Source organism: Ornithorhynchus anatinus, chromosome 4 (assembly GCF_004115215.2).
Source record: "Ornithorhynchus anatinus isolate Pmale09 chromosome 4, mOrnAna1.pri.v4, whole genome shotgun sequence".
Lineage (NCBI taxonomy): Eukaryota > Metazoa > Chordata > Mammalia > Monotremata > Ornithorhynchidae > Ornithorhynchus > Ornithorhynchus anatinus.
Genome location: NC_041731.1, coordinates 20,554,783 through 20,563,826, shown reverse-complemented (window position 1 = coordinate 20,563,826; position 9,044 = coordinate 20,554,783).

Sequence of the window (9,044 nt, the reverse complement as noted above, 5' to 3'; positions counted from 1 at the left end):
AATAAGAGGGCAGAGCCTACCTATGAGGCGAGGTTTAAGCATCCATCGCAAACTGCCTTTTTCCCCATCCCTGTTTCTTACTTCAGTCAACAACCTCTTGCCCATGTCCTGCCTCTGGTCTGAAACGCATCCCAAGGACAATTAATCTCTCTCTTCAAAGCTTTATTGAAGGCACATCTCCAAGAGGCTTTCCCTGAGTAAGCCCTCATTTATTCTTGTGCCTCTCTCTCCTGTTTTGCAGTTGCACTTGGTTTTGTATTCTCTATTCACCTCTCCCTCAGGCCCACAGTCCTTATGTTCACATCTATCATTTATTTATTTATACTAATGCCTGTTTCCCTCTCTAGACTGCACACTCTTTGTGGGCAGGGAACTCTCACTTAGTATGATGCCCTGTGCACAATGAGCCATCAATGAATATGACTGATAAACTGATTGAGTGAGAGGTCTTACTTCTTTAGCATTCCTTTGGGTGTTAGGCAAATGTGTTCTACAACCCATCGTGTAAATATGGATTGTGTTTAGATCACAGGTAGTGTAAAGATCTGAGTTCTAATCCTGCCTCGGTCACTTGCTTGCTTTGTGACCTTGGGAAAGTCACTGAACTTCTCTGGGCCTCAGTTCCCTCATCGACTCACTCTGCCACTTAAACTATGAAGCCACTGTGGAAACTGATTGTCTTCTATCTACCCCAGTGCTTAGTACTATATACCAAGCATTGTACACTACACTGTAAGTGCTTAATAAATACCCCAATTGTCAAGTGTCACAGGCAGTAGTGGAGTCAAGAGTCAGAGAACTTGGCTACTAATGTGGGATCAGTTTGGGTCTGGATCTGTTCAGAAAGTGAAGGAGGACTACTGCCTCATCTAGTGGATAGAGCCCAGTCCTAGGAGCCAGAAGGATCTGGGTTCTAATCCCGGCTCTGCCACTGGTCTGCTTTGTCATCTTGAGCAAGTCAACTCACTGCTCTGTGCCTCAGTTCCCTCATCTCTAAAATGGGTTAAGACTGTGTCCAGCCTGATTAACATATCTACTTCAGCACTTAATATAGTGCGAGGCACTTAGTAAGAGCTTAACAAATACCAGTAAAAACAAAAAAACCTTGCTTTTCAGAATTGCTTTCAGTCCACAAGCAATTTATGGGTTGTCTCTTAGGCGAAAAAGATACCCAATCAATCCTCATGGAAGGAAACAATATTGTTTTCTACTATGCCATTAAGCCTTTAGCTTTTAAGCTCTTATTCTAACAGCCAACTGTATCTTCCCAACAAGAAATCCTCCCTCGAGTTTTGGTGGTGTGCTCTTTCAGTGGTCCTGAAACAGTCTCCACAATTTCCCATAACTGATAATGGTGGAGCTGATCCAATTCCTCCCTTGTTTCTGCACATACCAATGGAAAATCTTCCCAGAAACTATTCTTTATCAGTTTGTTTCTTTCCTCTATCTCAATGGGCTGCAACTGGCTAAGCTTAACTGATCCCGTGCAGAGTCTGGACATTTGATGTTTGACCCCAGATGGATAAATTGGGGTTTCTATTTGCAGTGAAGAGAAGATGACCAGATTGTAGTAGATGATTAGACAGGACATTGCTTGGTCCAGAAAATTAAGAAGATGACAAGGGTTTTCTTTTCTATCAATTCAGAAGGATCTGAGTTCTAATTCCAGTTCTGCCACTTGGCTGCTGTGTGTGACCTTGGGCAAGTTACTTCTTTATGCCTCAGTTACCTCATCTTTAAAATGGGGATGAAGATTGTGAGCCCTATGTGGGACTTGGACTATGTCAAACTTGATTAACTTTTATCTCCCCAGAGCTTAGAATAGTGCCTGGTTTATAGTGTTTACTTAACAAATACCATAAAAAAAACCTTCCCGAAACAAGGATTATTGACATCTTGGTCCTTAACTACTTTGTTCCTGACCTTTTCTTGTTACTTGCAATAATTCCTTTGATATCCTCAAGGTTGGGCATTTTCTCTAGTCCTACTCTCGGAGGATTCTTAAAAAGTACAGTTCTTGGCACATAGCACTTAAAGTTATTATCCAGTCCTAGAATAAGCAGTCATATTTCATCTAGCTGGCAGAGAAGTTTCTCTGATGAGGTTGCCAAAGCCCAGGGCATTATGAGCGGCACCACTCTCCTCACATACCTGTTCCTAGGTTGAGGAAATTTCCAGGAACAGAAATGCCCTAAGGCTCCAGGGATTCATTGAGAAACAGCATGACCTAGTGGAAAGAAAAAGGGGCCTGGGAGTCAGAGGGCTTTCATTCTAATCCTGGCTCCGCAAATGGTCTACTAGCGGGGGCAAATCATTTCTCTGCACCTCATTTCCTCTTCTGTAAAATGGGAATGACATTCACTCATTCATTCAATCGTATTTGAGTGATTGTTGTGTGCAAAGCTCTGTATTATTTGCTTGGGAGAGTATGATATAACAGTAAAAAGACACATTCCCTGCCCAAAATGAGCTCACAGTTTAGAGGGGTAAAAAGAGACGAATATACACAGATGAATAAATTATATGTGTGTGTGTGTATATATATATATATATATATATATATATATATATATATATATATACATGCTGTGGGATTTGGTGGGGTGGGAGAATGAAGGGAGCAAATCAGGGTGAAGGAGAAGTTAGTAGGAGAAGAGAAGAGGAGGGCTCAGCCATCCTCAGTCAGGGAAGGCCTTTTGGAGGAGATGTGCCTTCAGTAAGGCTTTGAATGGGGGGAAAGCAATTTTCTTCCTGATAGGAGGAGGGAGCCTTTCCAAGCCAGTGGCAGGATCCAGGTGAGAGGTTGGTGGTGAGATAGGTGAGAATGAGGCACAGTGAAAAAGTTAACATTAAAGGAGTGAAATTTGTATGCTGGGTTGTAGTAGGAGTAGCAAGGTGCAGTAGGTGGGCACAGGGTTATTGAGTGCTTTAAAGTCATTGGTGAGAAGTTTTTGTTTGATGCCAAGGTGGTTGAGCAGTCTCTGCAGTTTCTTGAGTGGGGAAATGTGGTCTGAATGTTTCTCTAAGAAAATGATCTGTGCAGCAGAGTGGAGTATGAACTGGAGTGAGGAGAGACAGCAGGCAGGGAGGTCAGCAAGGAGGCTGATATAGTAATCAAGGCAGGATAGGATAAGTGCATATATTAATGTGGTAGCAGTTTGGAGAGAGAGGTGGATTTTAGTGATGTTGTGAAGGTAGAAGTGGCAGGATTTAGTGATGGCTTGAATATGAGGGTTGAATGAGAGGAGTCGAGGATAACACCAAGGTTATGGGCTTGTGAGACAGAAAAGATAGTGGAGCTGTCCTCAGTGATGGGAAAGTGTATGGGAGGAAAAGGTTTGGATGGGAAGATAAGAAGTTCAATTTTAGCCATATTGAATTTGAGGTGATGGCAGGGCATCCAAGTAGAGATGTCTTGAAGGCAGGAGTAAATGTGAGACTGCAGAGAAGGAGAGAGATCAGGGCTAGAATTGTAGATCTAGGTATCATCCGCATAGAGATGGTTGGTGAAGCCAAGTCAGTGAATGAGGTCTCCAAGATGTTTGGATGGAGAATAGATTGGGACCCAGAACTGAACCTTGTGGAGCCTCCACAATTGGCGGGGGGCACGGAGGTGTGTGAAGGGGGAGGATCCCAGGAAAGAGACTCAAAATGAGCATCCACAGAGCCAGGAGAACCAAGAGAGGATGGCTTCAAGATCGGAGGCCTCTTCGGGGTAACTGTTCTAGAAACCCCAGTGCCTGCCCACCCACCTCTGTATCAAACAAAAACTCATCACTGACTTTAAAGCTGTCAATCACCTTTCCTCTCCTACCTCATCTCGCTACTCTACTACTGAAACCCAGCACAAAAACATCGCTGCTCCTAATGCAAACCTTCTCACTGTACCTCAAACTCATTTAACTCACCACCCACCTCTCTCCCATGTTCTGCCTCTGGCCTGGAATGCCCTACCTCCTCAAATCCAACTGACGATGACTCTCCCCTGCTTCAGAGCCTTATTAAAAGTACATCTCTTCCAAGAGGCCTTCCATGACTAAGCCCTCCTTTCCTCTTCTCTGACTTGGTTCTGCACTGCTCTGATTCTTTTGTTCATTCCCCACTCAGCCCCACAGCACTTATGTATGTATCTGTAATTTATATATTTATATTCATATCAGTCTCCCCCTCTATACTATGAGCTCACTTTGGGCAGAGAATGTAATTGTTGTATATTATATATTTGCTCTCCCAAGTGCACTGCACAGGAAGTGCTCAATAAATGATTGAATGGAGCTGTACATACCATAAACACTTGATCAATACCACTGATTGATAATTTGACTATAGACTGTCCCTCTAGCCTGTAAGCTTACTCTGGGCAAGGAACATGTCTACCAATTTTTTTATGATATTTGTTTAGTGTTTACTGTATATCAAACACTATTCTTAGAGCTGGGGTAGGTACATGTTAATTAAGATGGAAACCATCCCTGTCCCACATGGGGCTCACTACCTAAGTAGGCAGGATAAAGGGTATTCAATCCACATTTCACATTTGAGGAAACTGAGGAACAGAAAAGTAAAATGACTTGCCCCAGGTCACACAGCAAGTAATTGGCCCAATTTCTCTAATTCCCACTCCCTGACTCTTTCCACTAGACCATGCTGCTATTGAACTCTACCAAGCACTTAGTACAGTACTCTGCACACAGATTAATTCTAGATCCCCCACCTCCCAACCTTCTGGGGTGTCCAGAGAAAATGTGATGCTAGGGCTCTACTTGAACCTCTGTGCCTTCTCCAACTCTTCAGAGAGTGATTCATGTGTGTGTATAAGGTTGTATGTATCTAAGCTTGTTGTGGGCAGGGTATGTGTCTGTTGTTGTATTGTACTTTCCCAAGCACTTAGTATAGTGCTCTGTACATAATAAGCACCCAGTAAATTCGATATGATTAAATGAATAGGTTAGCTTCTATGGATGCCTCAGTCCCTCACCCACCTCACTTTGAATTCCCAAATATCCAGTGACCTGAAATTCATCGAGAAAGGTGTATCCCTTCGTGCTGGCTGCTGACCTTTTGTTCAATCCATCTTACCATTTGATCTTTGTGGCATTTCTGAGATGTAATTTTCTGGGGAAATTCACTAAAGGTCGATCTTTCCGTTAGGCAATGGATATGTAAAAATGGCAGATGAATATGCATTGCTTGGCTGATTTGCCGAGGGTTAATTTCAAATACATGTGACTACAGTCCTCGCCCCTTGACTTCTCTTTCCAAAGGGTCATTCAGTCATTCTGATTTTTTGATGTGTTGGGGAGCAAGCTTCCTGTTTGGGGTGAACACTAGATGGCAGAAAGAGATGACTTATCCTGCAAAGGTCCGATGAGAATTTGACGTCTTAAATAGGCTAGGAGGTATTCTGAAGTTAAAATAAAACCAGCAAGCTAATTTCCTGAATTAAACCTTGAAATTGTCCAGCTTTACCACAAACCCTCCCATTCTCATAGTTCCTGGCTGCCCCTTTCTTTGACAATGAGTGAGGCCTGAATATCCCTTAAACTCCAGAAAATGCTGGGTCTTCTAGAAACATAGGACCCCATGAAAAATAAAATGAGAACAGGAACAATTAACATATAAACAACATTTACTAAAGTTAGACAGTGAAGTTTACATGTTTCTGTTGAGCTCATTTGTTATATATTTGTAGAGAGAGAGAGAGACCAAGAGAAAAAGTTTGTACTAATTGTCTTTTCTTTTTTTAATGTGCCAGGCACTGTACTAAATGGTCACTGTACTAAATGCTGAGGTGGATACAAGTTAATCAGGTTGGACACAGTTAAAGTCTCAGATAGGGCTCATAGTCTTAATGCCTGTTTTCCAGATGAGGTACCTGAAATACAGAGAAGTGAAGCGACCTGACCAAGGTCACACCACAGACAAGTAGCGGAGCCAGCGTTAGTCCTCAGGTCCTTCTGACTCCCAGGCCTGTGCTCTACTCACTGGGCCATGCTGCTTCTCCTCTCTAATTGCCCATCCACCTCCAAATCAAACAGAAACTCCTCACCAATGGCTTTAAAACACTTAATCACCTTGCCTCCTCCTATCTCACCTCCCTACTCTCCTATTAAACCCAGCTCAAGTACTTTGCTCCTCTATTACCAACCTACTCACTGTTCCTTGATCTCACCTCTCTGGCCGCTGACTTCTCACCCATGTCCTACCTCTGGCCTGGAGCACCCTCCATCCTCATCCTACAAACAATTACTCTTCCCCTTTGAAAGCCTTATTAATGGTACATCTCCTCCCCCTCTCCCGTCCCACCCCCTCAGCACTGTACTCGTCTGCTCAACTGTATATATCTTCACTCTATTTTGTTTATTTTGTTTAATGAGATGTACATCACCCTGATTCTATTTAGTTGCCATTGTTTTTATGAGATGTTCTTCCCCTTGACTCTATTTATTGCCATTGTTCTTGTCTGCCTGTCTCCACCGATTAGACTGTAAGCCCGTTAAAGGGCAGGGACTCTCTCTGTTGCCGACTTGTACATTCCAAGCGCTTAGTACAGTGCTCTGCACATAGTAAGCGCTCAATAAATACTATTGAATGAATCTCCTCCAAGAGGCCTTCCCTGAATAAGCCCTGCTTTCCTCTTCTCCCACTCCCTTCTCTGTCTCCCTGACTTGCTCCCTTTATTCATTCTGACAACCCAGGCCCACAGCACTTATGTACATATATGTATTTCATCTATTTATATTATCTGTCTCCTCCTATAGACCATAAACTCATTATGGGCAGGGAATATGTCTGTTAATTGTTATATTGTACTATTCCAAGCCCTTAGTACAGTGCTCTGCACCGAGTAAGCACTCAATAAATGACTGACTGACTCTTCTCCACCCTGCTGCGACCCAGGATCCCAGGGTTCTGGACCTTTTTGACGGGGAGCTATGGGGGACGTTCTAGGCACCAGTGAAACTGATCCAGAGAGAGACGGGGTCACTTACTCCTTGCCTTGCTTTTGGTATAAAAATGAGCAGTGTGGGCAAACTCATAAAGTGCGCCTTTGAAGTTTCACATCTCACCACATCTGTCACTTCCCCAAATTCATCCCTTTAGACTGTGTACCTTCACCCCACTGACCCCCTCCATTCTGTACGCCCCATCCTAATTCCAGGCTTTCAGTCAGGGTGGGAGTCTGGAAAGATGTTATTTTCCTGGAAATTTCCTGGCAGTCTGGGTGGCATGGAGGGGTCATGTGCTGGCCTTTGACCCCAGCAGGAGGAGTGGGAAACTCACATCTGGCTTCAGTCACCGGCTCAGTCAATTTGGTTATGTCAATCGGGCTCCTAATGGGCCCTTGTCTACACTTAAGTTTCTTCATAATTGAGCAGGATTCAGACACTTTGCAACAATTTTTTAAAAATGATATTTAAGCGCTTACTATGTGCCAGGCACTGTATTAAGCACTGGAGCAGATAAAAGACAATCGGTTTAGTCATAGTCCATATTTCACATGGGGCTCACACTCCTAATTCCCATTTTCCAGATGAGGGAACTGAGGCATAGAGAAGTGAAGTGATTTGCCCAAGGTCTCATAGCAGTCGAGTAGCAGAGCTGGATTTAGAACCCAGGTCCTTTGACTCCCAGACCCCTGCTCTATCCACTAAACCGTAGTGTTTCTCAGTCTTTGAAAGAAGAGGGACAAAGAGGGTCTGTTTATTTTGGTGTACACAATTCTCTTCCCTCTCCCAAGCTTGAGAAAGAGGCTTTGGCAACACATTGAGCCACACAAACACTGGGCTTAACTCTGCAGCATGGCCTAGTGGGCAGAGCACAGGCCTGGGAGTCAGAGGATCTGGGATCTAATCCCAACTCTGCCACTTATCTGCTGCATGATATTGAGCAAGTCATTTCCTCAGTCACCTCATCTGTCAAATGGTGATTAAGACTGGGGGGCCCATGTGTGATATGGACTGTGCCTCACTTGACTAGCTGGTATCTACCCTATAGCTGAGTACAGTGCCTAGCATATTGTAAGCACTTAACAAATATCCTAAAGAAAACTCTGTCACTATCTTGAAGACAGTAGCCTCTCTAGTCATATATATAATATAATATATACATATTTACATATACACACATGCTCAACAGTAGAGAGAGCTCAAAGCCAAAAGAAACCATTACCTGGTAGCAAAATAACAATGATTGTGGTATAGGATTAAGCACTTACTCTTAGCCAAGCCCTGTGCAAAGTACAGGGAGGGGTACATAAAAGATGGTGATGAGGTGCACTTACTGTGTGCCAAGCACTATTCTAAATGCTAGGGTAGATAAAAGTTAATCACGTTGGATTCAGTTTCTGTCCCACATGGGACTACCAGTCTAAATTGGAGGGAGAACAGGTTTTGAATCCTTATTTTACACAATCCCTGGCCCACATGGGGCTCACAGTCTGGTGTCAAGCTACGGGAGTGGGGTGGGGTCCTCAGTCCTTCCCACTTTCTATTACCCCAAGATCCACAAGCTGAAGATGCCAGCCTGGGTTTGCTTGGAACCAAACCAGGGGAAAGAGGCTTCCCTCTTGCAGCAGGCAAGATTGAAGGTAGACAAAAAGGAGAACTGAAGCCTGGTGGTGGTTCAGGTGCCTGGTAGTGTGTCTGAGGTGAGTGTGAAAACCTCCTGCCCTGGAGGTGTTTAAACCTGGGAGAGATTCCAGTAAGACTGGACTCTTCCCTGTCCAGTGGTAGAGGAGGAGAGACTGACTACCCCCCCAGAGATGGTTGGTCAACTCCCTATGGATGGGGAATACATCTACAATTTCTGCTGCATTGTACTCTCCAAGTGCTTAGTACAGTGCTCGGCACACAGAAGCACTGGATAAATATCACTGATTGATTAAGAAGGGTCATCTGGGTGTGTTATCCAATAGGGTAAGGCAAATTCCTGGAAGGAAATTCCAGCAATATAGGCCTTGTGCTTCGAACTCTTCAATGTGAGGAAGAGAGTTGGGAAAGATAATGGCCTTTAATTTACTACTTTGCATCCACTCCTCACTC